Source organism: Ambystoma mexicanum, chromosome 12 (genome assembly GCF_040938575.1).
Source record: "Ambystoma mexicanum isolate Mex_15411 chromosome 12, UKY_AmexF1_1, whole genome shotgun sequence".
NCBI classification, from domain to species: domain Eukaryota; kingdom Metazoa; phylum Chordata; class Amphibia; order Caudata; family Ambystomatidae; genus Ambystoma; species Ambystoma mexicanum.
In genome coordinates this window covers 977991730-978008981 of record NC_090936.1, presented here as the reverse complement: position 1 = coordinate 978008981, position 17252 = coordinate 977991730, and positions in this window count along the sequence as shown.

Genomic DNA, 17252 nt, shown 5'->3' with positions numbered 1-17252 from the left:
ACGTGTATTACAGGGGTGCGCGGGAATTATCACACGCAATTTGGCTGGGTACGTGTATTACAGGGGTGCGTGGGAAGTTAAACACGCGATTAGGCTGGGTGGGTCCTCACAGGTGTACCCTGTACACCCTCCACGGCCCCTGCAGGCCGCCCACACCACAGGGGACTACCCTGCACACCTGCTCATGTCTCCCTGCACCCCCACCCCCCAGCAGTGCAGGGGCACCCTCCACCAGGCCCCCACCCATGTCCCCTATCACCCCCACCCCCCAGCCACCAGGGGCACCCACCACCAGGCCCCCACTCATGTCTCCCACCACCCCCACCCCCCAGCCACCAGGGGCACCCACCACCAGGCCCGCACCCATGTCTCCCACCACCCCACCCCCCAGCAGTGCAGGGGCAGCCTCCACCAGGCCCCCACCCATGTCTCCCACCACCCCCACACCCCAGCAGTGCAGGGGCACCCACCACCAGGCCCGCACCCATGTCTCCCACCACCCCACCCCCCAGCAGTGCAGGGGCAGCCTCCACCAGGCCCCCACCCATGTCTCCCACCACCCCACCCCCCAGCAGTGCAGGGGCACCCACCACCAGACCGCACCCATGTCTCCCACTCCCCCACCCCCCAGCAGTGCAGGGGCAGCCTCCACCAGGCCCCCACCCATGTCTCCCACCACCCCACCCCCCAGCAGTGCAGGGGCAGCCTCCACCAGGCCCGCACCCATGTCTCCCACCACCCCACCCCCCAGCAGTGCAGGGGCAGCCTCCACCAGGCCCCCACCCATGTCTCCCACCACCCCCACCCCCCAGCAGTGCAGGGGCAGCCTCCACCAGGCCCCCACCCATGTCTCCACCACCCCCACCCCCCAGCAGTGCAGGGGCACCCACCACCAGGCCCCCACTCATGTCTCCCACCACCCCCCAGCCACCAGGGGCACCCACCACCAGGCCCGCACCCATGTCTCCCACCACCCCACCCCCCAGCAGTGCAGGGGCAGCCTCCACCAGGCCCCCACCCATGTCTCCCACCACCCCCACCCCCCAGCCACCAGGGGCACCCACCACCAGGCCCGCACCCATGTCTCCCACCACCCCACCCCCCAGCAGTGCAGGGGCAGCCTCCACCAGGCCCCCACCCATGTCTCCCACCACCCCACCCCCCAGCAGTGCAGAGGCAGCCTCCACCAGGCCCGCACCCATCTCTCCCACCACCCCACCCCCCAGCAGTGCAGGGGCAGCCTCCACCAGGCCCCCACTCATGTCTCCCACCACCCCCACCCCCCAGCCACCAGGGGCACCCACCACCAGGCCCCCACTCATGTCTCCCACCACCCCCACCCCCCAGACACCAGGGGCACCCACCACCAGACCCCCACCCATGTCTCCCACCACCCCCACCCCCCAGCAGTGCAGGGGCAGCCTCCACCAGGCCCGCACCCATGTCTCCCACCACCCCCACCCCCCAGCCACCAGGGGCACCCACCACCAGGCCCGCACCCATGTCTCCCACCACCCCACCCCCCAGCAGTGCAGGGGCAGCCTCCACCAGGCCCCCACCCATGTCTCCCACCACCCCCACCCCCCAGCAGTGCAGGGGCAGCCTCCACCAGGCCCGCACCCATGTCTCCCACCACCCCCACCCCCCAGCCACCAGGGGCACCCACCACCAGGCCCGCACCCATGTCTCCCACCACCCCACCCCCCAGCAGTCCAGGGGCAGCCTCCACCAGGCCCCCACCCATGTCTCCCACCACCCCACCCCCCAGCAGTGGAGGGGCAGCCTCCACCAGGCCCGCACCCATGTCTCCCACCACCCCACCCCCCAGCAGTGCAGGGGCAGCCTCCACCAGGCCCCCACCCATGTCTCCCACCACCCCCACCCCCCAGCAGTGCAGGGGCAGCCTCCACCAGGCCCCCACCCATGTCTCCCACCACCCCCACCCCCCAGCAGTGCAGGGGCACCCACCACCAGGCCCCCACTCATGTCTCCCACCACCCCCACCCCCCAGCCACCAGGGGCACCCACCACCAGGCCCGCACCCATGTCTCCCACCACCCCACCCCCCAGCAGTTCAGGGGCAGCCTCCACCAGGCCCCCACCCATGTCTCCCACCACCCCACCCCCCAGCAGTGCAGGGGCAGCCTCCACCAGGCCCCCACCCATGTCTCCCACCACCCCACCCCCCAGCAGTGCAGGGGCAGCCTCCACCAGGCCCCCACCCATGTCTCCCACCACCCCACCCCCCAGCAGTGCAGGGGCACCCACCACCAGGCCCGCACCCATGTCTCCCACCACCCCCACCCCCCAGCCACCAGGGGCACCCACCACCAGGCCCGCACCCATGTCTCCCACCACCCCACCCCCCAGCAGTGCAGGGGCAGCCTCCACCAGGCCCCCACCCATGTCTCCCACCACCCCCATATCCCAGCAGTGCAGGGTCAGCCTCCACCAGGCCCGCACCCATGTCTCCCACCACCCCACCCCCCAGCAGTGCAGGGGCAGCCTCCACCAGGCCCCCACCCATGTCTCCCACCACCCCCACCCCCCAGCAGTGCAGGGGCACCCACCACCAGGCCCCCACTCATGTCTCCCACCACCCCCACCCCCCAGCAGTGCAGGGGCACCCACCACCATACACCCCACCAACCTGGATGACTCCGTGCCATCTTCCCTCGTTGGGCCCTGTGGGGTCCCAGCTGCCTCTTCTGCTGCTGAGGAGTCCAACTCCGACCTCCGCCTCTTGGACCTCCCCTTGCCAGCTGCGGCCTGGGACGCGGCACCAGACTCCTCACTCCCCGACGAGATCACAACTTGGGAGGGGATCTGGCCCTTGCGTCTCCGGCTGGTGGTGCGACCCCTGCCGCTGTGCTCCACAGCACCTGCTCCGTCCTCTTCATCAGTTGACGGTGCAGACAGGGAGAAAGAAAACACAGGCATCAGGGCACTGTAAAATGGACTCATACACACATGACAGTTATACATGAGTGGCATAGGTAAACCTCAGACATGGCATCACAATCCCCAACACACATGTCATTTCAACTTGCACACATGAGCCATACCACAGCCATGATGCAACAGCCAGCACCATCCATTCACATACAACAGCATGTGCAGCCAAAGGTCATCCACACATCACATGCAACATAGGGAGTACACTACACATGCACACACAACACCAAACCTGCATGCATGTGTACACCTCCGCCAACTGTCGCAGTGTCTCCATCGACATCCATGTCACACCTGACAATCATTCCTCCACATCCTGTGCCATGCAAGCCCACACACACAAGCACCATCCATGTGTCACACATGAGACCCCTCGCATGTGTCACCCTCACAGCCCTGTACACCCCCCCTACTTGGCCACATAAAAATACATGTTCAACCTGCACACTCCTGGCACACCACCACACGCACAACTTACTATCAGTATGCATGTACACTTACCGCTCGACTCCAGACGGGTCTGCTTCTCAAGGACATGGATGTGGAGCGCAGGGGATATGCGTTCCAGGACCCTCATCTGATCTTCCGACAAGTGGCCCCGCCCGCCCCTTAGCATCTGCTGCCATCATGAGGCGCCGGGCCTTGTTGAGGGTGCTGGACCTGAAGTCCTCCCAGCGCTTCCTGACACATTAGTAGTCGCGGACTGCCACCTCCTCCGCGTTGATGGCAGTCACGACGTCCATCGGCGCGCAACCTTCCGAAGAGGGCATCATACTGCCCCACGACATGCTCCACCAGGACAACAACTTCCCTGGCACTGAAGCTGGTGCCCCTCTGCCTCCTTGGCCTGGGGTTGCCACTGGTGCCAGATGTCGTAGTGCCCGACATGGCAACCCCAGAGGCAGGAGTGGGTGGGCAACTGGGTCCTGGTGCTGGGCTGTGGGGTGACAGTCGGGAGCCTTTGGTTCCAGCAGGGGTGGTCACAGCAACAGCACCCCTGGCTGATGTGCAGGCAGCAAATGGCAGGGCACGTGGCCAGCAGGCAGTCAGGCAGCAGCAGATGGCAGGTGGGAGCGTGCTCAGGGCTCTGGGGGGCAGTAATTTGGCCTCCTGGGCAGGAGCGTGGTCTTCCGTGTGCTTACGCGTGGACAGCCTGATAGGGAGTGATTTTGCACGTGAAAATCCCACACGTCTGCGTGTGAATCGAAGAAAGGCCCTTAGCGTGTAAACCCATCAACAGCATATGCGCGTCCATGAAGTCACGTGCACGTGCAGGAAAATGTTGCGTGACACGTCCGAGTGTCAAAGCGTGTGATTGGAGAAAATAGACCTACACGCAGAAGTCACAAAGCGTGTAAATGGTTAAAATGGACCTACACGCAGTAGTGACAAAGCGTGTGATTGGTGAATATGGATCTACACGCAGAAGTGACAAAGCGTGTGATTGGTGAAAATGGATCTACACGCAGAAGTGACAAAGCGTGTGATTGGTGAAAATGGGCCTAGCACGTACACGCCGCGTAAGTGACGCTGTATGTGTGGGCCTGTATATAAGGTACGTGTAGAACACCATTTCCTTGTACGTGCGTTTCGTGGAGAGCGAGTGGGTGAATTCTGTACTTCTTGTCGTTTCACACGCGATTTACTTCATGGCGTTTCCAGTTCGTACTCCCTGTTACCTCTGACAGCTTTTTCTCTCGTACTGGTTTACCTGGGCCTGTTCCCTCAAACAGTGTCCCCTTCTACTGTTGTCCTGTCTCCTCAGACAGTGTACATATCTTCTTTTGGCGGGGGTGTTGCCAACCAAAGGCGCTCATTTTTCACGCTCTTTTACCTGGCAGACGGTGAGTCACGCACGTATCTAACTTCTGTGCTTGCCCCGTGTGTAGCCTACCCCTTCAGAGGTCATTCTAGGCAGCGTGTGACACGCATACGTTCATTCTTGTGTTACTGGGTGCCACAGCGTAGTGCAGGTTTTTCTTTCTGCACACGTGGTCTAGGAGGGGTTGCGTGCACGTCATCTCCCTTTTTTGGGCCTCCTGTGCGTTGCGTGACCCGTCATCTTTCCCCAGGGGTTACAATCAGCCTTGCTAGAGCACTAGGGTACAATTACCATCTGGTACCCAACCCCTTTGACCCCCAATTGCCCAGGACTATAGTCTACAGCCACTCCCATACGCACATTAATATCAGTGCCATGGCTGGGAGGCGAGGATTCCGTAAGGGTGGCAAAGGTGGAAGAGCCACAAGTGGTGGCCGTGGTGGATCCGGTAGGGGACGTGGTCGTAACTTGCAGGGTGAGCCTGTCCCCCCATGTGCGGAGGACCAGTCAAGGGCACCCATTATCCCCCCACCTCCCCCCCCTCCCGTTGAGGCTGATGTGGCTGACACCATCCATGCTCAGCCCTTGTTGGACCAGCCCATTGTGGCACCACACCTGGCTGACTCCATGGCTGACTTCCAGGTCAGCAGGGCTACCACACGTGCGCTGGTGCACGTTGGTGCCATCATGCCACGTGGATCTGGGGCAGCAAGGTCATCTGCTGCCCCAAGTAGGCAGGGCGGAGAGGCTGCAGGGGCAGCTGCGGCTCCATCCACCCCAGCTCTCACACACCCAGCCAGGACAGTGTCCGTCCTAGTCCATTCTGCTGACATTCCCCATGACACCATTACACTTGAGCCAATGCCTGCACCAACTCCCATGCTGAGTGTGCAATCCCACACACCTGATACAGAGCCCACCAGGGCTCCTGCCCCTAGTGTCCAGAGCAGCGCAGGACAATCAGGATCACCACCACCTTCCAAGCGGAAGAGGAAGAGTGCTCGTCCGGCACAGGCTGATGCCCCAGACACGGCTACACAGTCCGGTCCGTCGAGGAAGCCCAGCTTCACGGATGACGAACTAAATGCACTTGTCGAGTATGTGTCCGGACTTGATAACGAGATGGTCATTGTTGCAGGATCAAAGACCACACCTGCACAACGCCAGGCACACTGGCAGACCGTTGCGGACATCGTAAGTGCCCTTGGAATCGTGAGGCACACAGCCAATGATTGCTACAAGCGCTGGAATGACCTAAAGCGCAGGGCAAAGAAGAAGCTGGCCTCAAGTCATGCCGCAACTCTAGTGACTGGAGGTGGGTCTCCAGTAGAAGACATGGAACTCACTCCACATGAGTCAGTCGCTGGGACCTACGTCACGGAGGAACAGATCCAAGGCGTGGGAGATCTGCCTGATTACGAGGCATTGTCCGGTGAGTGCACATGCATGTGTGTGTCATCCATGTGCATGGTGTGTGTGTGAGGGCATCTGTTTGTGTGCCAGGTGAGAGTGTGTGCGCCTGAGTCGAATGTGTCAGCCATGTGCTTCATGCAATACATCCTGCACAGCTGCAATTGGCCATTGCAGTATCCCTTCTGCCAACAGTAGACATCTAGCCCAACAGCACCCCAGTTGCCCTTGAAGTGTCACCTTGCCACAACATTGTCGCTTATTTTCCTATGTTCAATCAGACAGATTGTATGCATTCCACCACTTATACTAGGCATTCCTCAGTCCTCTAGTCACATGTCTGGCATGGCCATGGTAAAGTGGAGTGACTTTGTTACCTGGATATCATATGTTCACACATGTCCTTGTGCAATTGGACCATATTGGACTGGCAGCTCCAGGTGATAAAGCAGACCTGTTTCAATTAGAAAAGCTATTGCATGTGGGAACTGGACAGAATGAATAAGTGCTGCCCTCCTCTCCATCTACACTCAATAGCAATGGCACATGCCATCTGTGTGATGGCATGTGTGTGTCACCTGGCAATCACAGGGCAATGTGTGATGCCACTGCCAGGCAGCATGCAGAAAATGTGTTCATCTTCCATCTTTGTGTAATGAGTGTGTGCCATTTGCCTGCCCTTCATACGCAGTGAGGGTGCATGCATGGGAGGGTCTTAGTCATGTGGGACATGTGTCAATCAAGTACTGGTTCTCTTGCTTCTCAGCCCTCATTGTGTGCCATGGTGCTAATGCGGGTTTCCATTTCTTTGTTATTATGTCATTGCAGGGGAAGACGCACCTGATACTGCTGGGGTTGTGGAGATGGTGCAGAGCCAGGAGGGGTCCGAGGGCCGACCAACCACCAGTGAGGGACGTGGTGTGCTGGTGGGTGAAAACCCACAAGTGCTACAGGTTGTGCTCTCAAGGGGTGTCTCTGGCTGCACCTCCCCCGAGCTGTACTCAGCTGTTGACTCGGATGATGAGACCTACGTGCCGTCGCAGGTGAGTGTTCCAGGGAGGGAATCTGTTCTGTCCCACCCACCTGCACCAGGGTCAGAACCCTCAATGGGGATGTCAGTGTTGGCAGCTAGGCCTTTGGTGGTTACGGATGCAGGGTCACACTCCGTGACATCTGATCCTGTTCCTGGGCCAGCAGATCAGAGGGGGAATGCAGTCCTGCAGCCTCAGGCAGTGCCGGCACAGCAAGGCGCAGTCCGCCTTGCCCCAGACAGGTGTGGTGCCCGCCGACGTGGTGGCCGTACGCCACCTGGCAATACCGCATGGGAGCAATCCATTTACGGTATGGCTACCCAACAGGCAGCATCATCCGAGATGATGGCTCAGGCCATGGATAGGGTGGCCACTTCCATTGTCCCCCCTGAAAGGCTGATGGAGCGACTAGAGCAGGCAACCGACTCCATCTGCCAGTCACACAGGGAGGACATGTTGGCGTCCAACAGGGACAGGCGGGCGGCACTGGCGACTCTGCAGGAGGCCATCTCCATAGAGTCCCAGGGCCACAGGGAAGCCCTGAGGCAGGAGCTACATCAACTCAGGACGACTCTAGTTGAGCTTGAGGCTTCAACACACCAAAGGACAGAACAGCAGCTGGAGCGTCTCACCCGTACGCTCTCAGCTGAGATGCAAGCAACGAGGGCGGAGGTCCGGGCATCCCGTGAGTTGTTGCATGGGGACCTCCGCACCCTCATCCTCCAGAACCAGACCTACCACACCCGCATGCTTGCAGCCATGGAGGAACAGAGTAGGGCCTTGCGTGGGCTGCCTCCCATAGTGCAACCACCTCCGGATGCAGCTGCACAGGGTGATAATAGCGACAGCAGTGATACTCCCACATGGATCCACACATGTGGTTTCTGGTGTGCACCCTGACCTCGGACCTCCTGGGTGGCCTCCCCAACCCCCCCGGGCCCTTTAATGGCCATTTTTGATTTTTTTTATTTTTATTTTTATATTTTTCCCAATTTTTTTGGGACAATTTGTTGGCTTCCGTGGTTCCTGTGGGCATACGCTGCATTGTGGCTGGGCACATGCAGGCTTGTCATGTATTAGGTTCAGATGCCTGGGTTTGAGTCACACACACCCCTCCTGCTTCCCGTTTCCATGGGCTTGCAAAGGGTGTGCCCAAGTGACATTGAAGTACATGGTGACATTGGACTCCCACTACATGTGTGGGTAGTCTAGTCAATACTGTGTATACATTCCTAGTGCATATTGCTGTTGTGTTGTACACTGCATGTTGCATTGATGTGTAACTCATCATCTGTGTCTGCCTCCCAATTTGCAGGTCCCTTCCTCATGTCTACACAAGGCCCTCTAGTCTGGAGATGGGGTCCTTGTTGGCAGCAGTGCACCTACAACTCTACATGGCACCAACACTGTTCAGTTGGAAGTGGTGGGAGTGCAGGCATATCCAGGTGGTGAGACAACTGATTTATCACATTACTGAAGTCATGTTAATGGTAGTACCTGCTCAAGTTTGTTGTTGGTCCTGCATTACAGTGAGCATTTCAGGTGTAGGAAGTTTCAATTGGGGACACTGTACATTGCAACACTTGTCATGTTGTGGGGATTACTTTGTTTACCTGCACATAGCATGACATGGCACGGTGTGTTGTGTGGCGGTGCTGGGGATGGGTTGGGTGGCATGGCACTGTCCTCTTGTTGCATTTAGCAAGTGGGTATTCATTTTGGCTGCTTGAATGTGTTTCTTCACAAAACTGCATTGGTGTTGTGTGTGGGTAGGGATGCACACATTGTAACACTTCCAGGTGAACAATCTCAGGCTGATATGCTTTTCACGGTTGAATCTCCAGACATTCAGGATCAGTGTCAGGTTGAGTCATCATTGACTGTCAGATGGAATGTGCCAGGCCAGTGTGCACTCCACAGGGGAGTGAATACTATGTGAAGTAATTAGCCACTAGCTGTGTACGGGCTGCCCCCCCCCCCGTGCCCTTTCCCCTCCCATGCGCAGCGGCTGTGCATGTGGTTGGGGATGTGGGGCCACCACCATGTCCACGGGCAGGCCCCGGCGTGTTGCAACGTTGTGCAGGACACATGCTGCCACTATGATCCTGCACACTACTGGGGGAGCGTATAACAGCTGCCCGCCAGAACGGTCAAGGGAGCGAAAGCGTGACTTTAGCAATCCGAATGTGCGCTCCACTATGCCCCGGGTTGTAATGTGGGCTGTGTTATATCTTACCTGGGGTGGCGTGGTGGGGTTCCGAATTGGCGTCATCATGTGGGGGCTGAGAGGGTAGGCACTGTCCCCTGTGGAGGTGGTGATTGGTATCATTGGTGGGGTTGTGACCTTGCTCAGTATCCAACATGCATGCATGTGCAGTGGCATACATACTCACCAAGCAGCCATGTATCGCCATGCCGCCCAGCATCTATGTCCTGGCATAGGGTGGACATTCGGTAAATGAAGCTGTCGTGGGTGGACCCGGGATAGTTGGCATATACTGAGGTGATGATTCCCTTGGCATTACATACTACCTGCACGTTGATGGAATGCCAGTGCTTGCGGTTCCTATAGATGTGCTCAGATGCCCTGGGCGGACGTAGAGCCACATGGGTGCAGTCGATGGCACCTAGCACTTTGGGGAATCGTGCCACACCGTAAAAATCCTGGGCCGCAGCATGCCTTTCTGCAGGTGTTCTGGGCAGGTATATGTGCCTGCGGACTGATGGGCGTGCAGTGATGATGTCCAAGACCTGGTGTAGGCAGCGTGACTGGGTGGCCTGTGACACCCCACCCACTATGGCACTTGTCCGCTGAAATGATCCAGTGACTAAGAAGTGCAGTACATTGAGGACCTTCTCCAGGGGGCTGAGTGCTTGGGAGCACAGGGTGGGTGATGTGAGGTCATCCTCCCACTCACTCACCAGGTCCAGTATTATGTGTGGTGGAAACCTGTACCTTCCATACACCTGGTCATCAGGCATCCCGAACAGGCTGGTTCTGGGTGTGAATATTCTGGCCCTGACTCTCCTCCTCCTCCTCCTTTGGTAGCCCACTGCCACTGCTGCTAGGAACGGTATGTTCATCCTGGCATCTGGCTTGTCATTGATAAGTGCGCAAATTAATGCTTTGCGCGTGTACTAGGCGAGCGTGTGACCCGCGCACCCCTGGAATCTAGTTCCCAGTCCAATAGTGTGTGGAAATTCCCACGCACCACGGGATACAGGTGCGCTGACGTACTTGCGTGTGTAAGTGCCCGCGCACCCCTGAAATACACGTACATAGGCCAATCGCGTGTAAGCGCACTTTTGTCCAATGACACGCGATGACACTCGGACGTGCAGTATTTTCACGTGTGCTCCGTCATCACGTGCTGAGTGGGGAACACCCGTGCGGGTCACGTCACAGACGCGCTTACGCGCTGAGGGACTCTGGTCCAATAGAATCGCGTATGCGTGCTGACGCGCTTACGCGCTAAGGGCCTTTCCTCGGATTTCACGCTGACGTGCAGGATTTTCACGTGCCAAATCACTCCGTATCAAGCTGGCCACCCGAAAACACACGGAAGACCACACTCCTGCCCAGAAGGCTGAGTTACTGCCCCCCAGTGCCCCGAGCAGCCTCCCACGTGCCATCTGCTGCTGCCTGCCTGCCTGCTGCCACCGTGCCCTGCCATTTGGTGCCTGCACATCAGCCATCTGCAGGGGTCCAGTTGCTGTGTCCACCCCTGCTGGAACTGAAGACTCCCAACTGGGATTACATCGCTCCACAGCCCAGCCCCAGGACCCAATTGCCCACCCACACCTGTCTCTGGGGTTGCCATGTCGGGCACTTCCACATCTGGCACCAGTGGCAACCCCAGGCCAGAGGGGCAGAGGGGCACCAGCTTCACTGCCACCGAAGTTGGTGTCCTGGTGGAGCATGTCCTGGGGCAGTATGATGCCCTCTTTGGATCGTCCCGCGCCAGCAAGGAAGGACGGGAGAGGATCTGGGCCGACTGTGTGGTTGCCATCAACGCGGAGGGGGTGGCAACCCGCAACGTCCAGAAGATCAAGAAGCGCTGGGAGGACTTGAAGGTCCAGGACCCTTGTGAAGGCCCGGCGCCTCGTGGAGGGGGGCCGGGGCCACATGAGTTCCATCCAGAAGAGGGTCCTGGAACGCGTACGCCCAGCGCTCCACGCCCAGATCCTTGAGAGGGAGGCCCGTCTGGAGTTGAGCGGTAAGTGTCCAAGCATTACTGTGTGAGACAGGGCATGTTGCGGTGTGCTGGTTCTATGATACTTGCCTGTATGTGTGCCATAGGCCATGTATGCATGTATGTGTGCAGGGACATCATGGTAATGCATGTGTGACCAGTGATGTGTGACCCACGTGGTTGTTGCATGTGTCCAAATGCGGCATGGGGAGCCCTATGCAGATTTTGAACATGAGAGCATGCCAGTCTCTGTACCTGGACATGGGTGGGGGTGAGGGATGGGTGCTGATGCCAGGTACATATATGGTAGCCATGTCTGTGTGCCTGGCCTGCGTGTCTGTGACTTGTGCATGCCATGGATGCATGACACATGTGTGTGACAATGCACAGATTCAGTGAAGCAGCCAATTTACCCTTGTTTTGGCTGTGTTTGGTGTGTTTGGGGCCAGATGGATGTGACTGAGGTGAAGTGTGTGCATGTGATATGCATGGGCCATGATGCATGTGAGATGCATATCATTGAATGTTTCAAGAGTCCATTGGACATGCATGGAAATATCCATGGCATGCAGCATGCCTGTTACTGAGTGTGTTTTGCCTGGACTGACCCATGTGTTGTGGAGGGACATGATGGAAGTGTACTTTGACAGTGGTGCTCATCTGCTATTGCTTCCTGTCTAGGGGACCATTGTGCAGTACCCTGATGCTTGTGTTCTTTGTCTCCCTCTACGCAGCGGCTAGTGAAGAAGAGGGCGGAGACGGCGCTGTGGAGCAAGGCGGCGGGGATGCACCCACGGCTACAGCGGAAGGGGTGGGTGAGCCCCCACAGGGGCCTGCTACGGCGGGAGACGTTGAGGAGCCATCCAGGTTGGTGGTTTGCACAGAGGAGGAGGAGGCCGCCACTGGGGCACACATGGGGCCTGGTGGGGGCATCCCTGCTGGTGCAAGTGGTGCAGTCCAGGGCCAGGGGCAGGAGGCAACACAGGTCACCGTGGAGGGGCCTGTGCATGTCGCTGTCCCTGACCCTGTGAGTGCACCACCATGCACCAGCAGGGATGCCCCGTCCCAGGCCCGTCCGCAGGTAGTGGGGATGTCCATGTCACCTGACTCCCCTCCACCTGCGGACGTGGGAACCCCTGGCCGTGTGGAGAAGGTCCTGATTGGGGTCGCGATGCGCACGGCTGTGATTCGTGATGCCGTGCGTGCTTCCCGGGAGGAGCACGCACGTCATCACGAAGTGCACCGTGCCGACGTGGCCCAATTGGGATCGGCCATGTTCGGGGGTTTCCTGCATGTGTTGGCCAATGTGGCGGCCCTCTCCTCCTCTGTGCAGGCTATCCACCAGTCGTTCTCCTTGCCGTCTTCCGGGCCAGATGCCACCAGGGCCCCCTGTTGACCTGCCCCGACCAATGCAGCCAGCTCGGTGGGGATCCCATCCCTGCCACAGTTGGGAGTCGGAGGTCCAGCAGGGGTGGACAACACTGCAACTGGACCCCAGCAGATGGAAGATGTGACAGCATCATCAGGCAGGGCACGTGCACGACGGCGTCGGTGGTTTCCATCAGCCTGGATGCCGTCGTGCTGGCAGAGGCAGTGGCGTCGGAGGCAGCAGCGGGCTCGACGTGGGAGGCATAATGGCTCGGGGCCATCAAGATCAGAGGGGCAGCCATCGGCCGGAGGGCAGGGCAACCCTGGGATGGTGGTGTCTTCCGTGTGGGAGGAGTTGGTCCAGCGGATAGGTGCGGAGCGGCAGCGGGCGGAAGAGGAGCAGCTCGCCATGGTCAGGGCGGAGTTCTCCATGCGTCGGGCATTGAGGCGGGCTGAGTGCCTCGAGGAAGCTCGCAGGGAGTTTGAGCTGAACATGGGGTTATCCCTGCGAGACCTCGGGGCCAGGACAGAGTCCCGCCTCCAGGACATCGACATGGAGTTCGATGATGCCCTGGCCAGCAACATCAACAAGTGAGCCGCAGGACTTGCCCGCTGCCTTTGTATATAGTTATTTAGTTAGTTAGTGTTAGGTTTCCTTTATTTTGTTTTATTATTTTGGACCGCTCGGACAATGGCCACTTTTTTGTATATATTTTTTAGATTAGGTAGTAGTAGGTTGTGTTGGGCTCATGGACCCTGGAACATTCCTGTATATAGTTTGCTTTTTGTAGATACTTTTTCTTCATTTCTTATTGTGTTCACCATGAAGAAATGGTTTTTCATATTTTTTCATACTACATGATATTGCTTTGGACGACAATTTTTTTTTATTCCTTTGTTTTTTTGATTATGACTTTTGTTCTCGGACATGGACCATTAATTTGCTTATCCACATAGTTGTATGTTTGATTTGTTTACTTATTTTTAATCTATAATACATTTTTTATTTTTACTTTCACTTGTGTTATTTTCTCATTGGTTTCATACATGTCATGATATGTGTTTTGACATTCACTTGCACCCATTGTGTATGTGTGTGTGTCGGGCATGTGTCCATTTACATTGTTGCCATTGGAGTTGTATCATGTAATTGCATTCACTATGTGGGTGGATGCTATCCTTGCCTGGGTGTTTGTGCTGGGTATGCTGCCCATTACTGCCATGATTGTGTATCGTCAGGACCTGGGGCCAGGGGGACATGTGTGGGTGCCTGGTGGAGGTTGCCCCTGCACTGCTGGGGGGTGGGGGTGGTGGGAGACATGAGTGGGGGCCTGGTGGAGGCTGCCCCTGGATGGTGGGGGGTGGGGGTGGTGGGAGACATGAGTGGGGGCCTGGTGGAGGCTGACCCTGCACTGCTGGGGGGTGGGGGTGGTGGGAGACATGAGTGGGGGCCTGGTGGAGGCTGCCCCTGGATGGTGGGGGGTGGGGGTGATAGGGGACATGAGTGGGGGCCTGGTGGAGGGTGCCCCTGGATGGTGGGTGGTGGGGGTGATAGGGGACATGAGTGGGGGCCTGGTGGAGGTTGCCCCTGCACTGCTGGGGGGTGGGGTGGTGGGAGACATGGGTGGGGGCCTGGTGGAGGCTGCCCCTGGATGGTGGGGGGTGGGGGTGATAGGGGACATGAGTGGGGGCCTGGTGGAGGGTGCCCCTGGATGGTGGGGGGTGGGGGTGATAGGGGACATGAGTGGGGGCCTAGTGGAGGTTGCCCCTGCACTGCTGGGGGGTGGGGGCGGTGGGAGACATGAGTGGGGGCCTGGTGGAGGCTGACCCTGGATGGTGGGGGGTGGGGGTGGTGGGAGACATGGGTGGGGGCCTGGTGGAGGCTGCCCCTGGATGGTGGGGGGTGGGGGTGGTGGGAGACATGAGTGGGGGCCTGGTGGAGGGTGCCCCTGGATGGTGGGTGGTGGGGGTGATAGGGGACATGAGTGGGGGCCTGGTGGAGGTTGCCCCTGCACTGCTGGGGGGTGGGGGTGGTGGGAGACATGAGTGGGGGCCTGGTGGAGGCTGACCCTGGATGGTGGGGGGTGGGGGTGGTGGGAGACATGGGTGGGGGCCTGGTGGAGGCTGCCCCTGGATGGTGGGGGGTGGGGGTGGTGGGAGACATGAGTGGGGGCCTGGTGGAGGTTGCCCCTGGATGGTGGGGGGTGGGGGTGGTGGGAGACATGGGTGGGGGCCTGGTGGAGGCTGCCCCTGGATGGTGGGGGGTGGGGGTGGTGGGAGACATGAGTGGGGGCCTGGTGGAGGCTGACCCTGCACTGCTGGGGGGTGGGGGTGGTGGGAGACATGAGTTGGGGCCTGGTGGAGGCTGCCCCTGGATGGTGGGGGGTGGGGGTGGTGGGAGACATGAGTGGGGGCCTGGTGGAGGCTGACCCTGCACTGCTGGGGGGTGGGGGTGGTGGGAGACATGAGTGGGGGCCTGGTGGAGGCTGCCCCTGGATGGTGGGGGGTGGGGGTTATAGGGGACATGAGTGGGGGCCTGGTGGAGGGTGCCCCTGGATGGTGGGTGGTGGGGGTGATAGGGGACATGAGTGGGGGCCTGGTGGAGGTTGCCCCTGCACTGCTGGGGGGTGGGGGTGGTGGGAGACATGGGTGGGGGCCTGGTGGAGGCTGCCCCTGGATGGTGGGGGGTGGGGGTGATAGGGGACATGAGTGGGGGCCTGGTGGAGGGTGCCCCTGGATGGTGGGGGGTGGGGGTGATAGGGGACATGAGTGGGGGCCTGGTGGAGGTTGCCCCTGCACTGCTGGGGGGTGGGGGTGGTGGGAGACATGAGTGGGAGCCTGGTGGAGGCTGACCCTGGATGGTGGGGGGTGGGGGTGGTGGGAGACATGGGTGGGGGCCTGGTGGAGGCTGCCCCTGGATGGTGGGGGGTGGGGGTGGTGGGAGACATGAGTGGGGGCCTGGTGGAGGTTGCCCCTGGATGGTGGGGGGTGGGGGTGGTGGGAGACATGGGTGGGGGCCTGGTGGAGGCTGCCCCTGGATGGTGGGGGGTGGGGGTGGTGGGAGACATGAGTGGGGGCCTGGTGGAGGCTGCCCCTGGATGGTGGGGGTGGTGGGAGACATGAGTGGGGGCCTGGTGGAGGGTGCCCCTGGATAGTGGGGGGTGGGGGTGATAGGGGACATGAGCAGGTGTGCAGGCTAGTCCCCTGTTTTGTGGGCTGCCTGCAGGGGCCGTGGAGGGTGTACAGGGAACACCTGTGAGGACCCACCCAGCCTAATCGCGTGTGTGACTTCCCACGCACCCCTGTAATACACGTACCAAGCCACATCGCGTGTGATAATTCCTGCGCACCCCTGAAATACACGCGCCCAGGCTATTCGCGTGTGGAAATTCCCGCGCACCCCTGAAATACACGTACCCTGCTGTAATCGCGTGTGGGACTTCCCGCGCACCCCTGAAATACACGCGCCCAGCCTATTCGCGTGTGGAAATTCCCGCGCACCCCTGAAATACACGTACCCTGCTGTAATCGCGTGTGGAACTTCCCGCGCACCCCTGAAATACACGCGCCCAGGCTATTCGCGTGTGGAAATTCCCGCGCACCCCTGAAATACACGCGCCCAGGCTATTCGCGTGTGGAACTTCCCGCGCACCCCTCAAATACACGCGCCCAGGCTATTCGCGTGTGGAAATTCCAGCGCACCCCCGAAATACACGCGCCCAGGCTATTCGCATGTGGAAATTCCCGCGCACCCCTGAAATACACGCGCCCAGGCTATTCGCGTGTGGAACTTCCCGCGCACCCCTGAAATACACGCGCCCAGGCTATTCGCGTGTGGAAATTCCAGCGCACCCCTGAAATACACGCGCCCAGGCTATTCACGTGTGGAAATTCCCGCGCACCCCTGAAATACACGCGCCCAGGCTATTCGCGTGTGGAAATTCCCGCGCACCCCTGAAATACACGTACCCTGCTGTAATCACGTGTGGGACTTCCCGCGCACCCCTGAAATACACCTACCCTGATGGAATCGCGTGTGGACCTTCCCGCGCACCCCTGAAATCCACGTACCCGGCCAAATCGCGTGTGAGACTTCCCGCGCACCCCGGTATACAAGCACACGTATTTTTTGTCAGCGTGTCCGTGTTTGTGGGTACCCCTTTGCACGTCATTTGTCCTGGAGGGCCACAGTATAGGACATTCATCATGGCAGTATATGGGTGCTATTTGTTGGCGCACCTTTTGGCGCACATTTCTTACAGCCGCAGAGACGCTACCGCCTGCTTTCTTGTGGCGGTTGTGTTTGTGCCTGTGCGCTGGTTTGAGCGTGCGCTTTTTTGCCCTATTCTATTCCATGAATACGTGTTGTAGGCGAGCGTGTGGGCGTTCCGCGCACTTGTGCCCTGTGCTTCCCCCGTGACGCTCACGTTTTTGCAAGTTGTTCCCCATTCCGAGTGTTACGCCCGTGTTCCG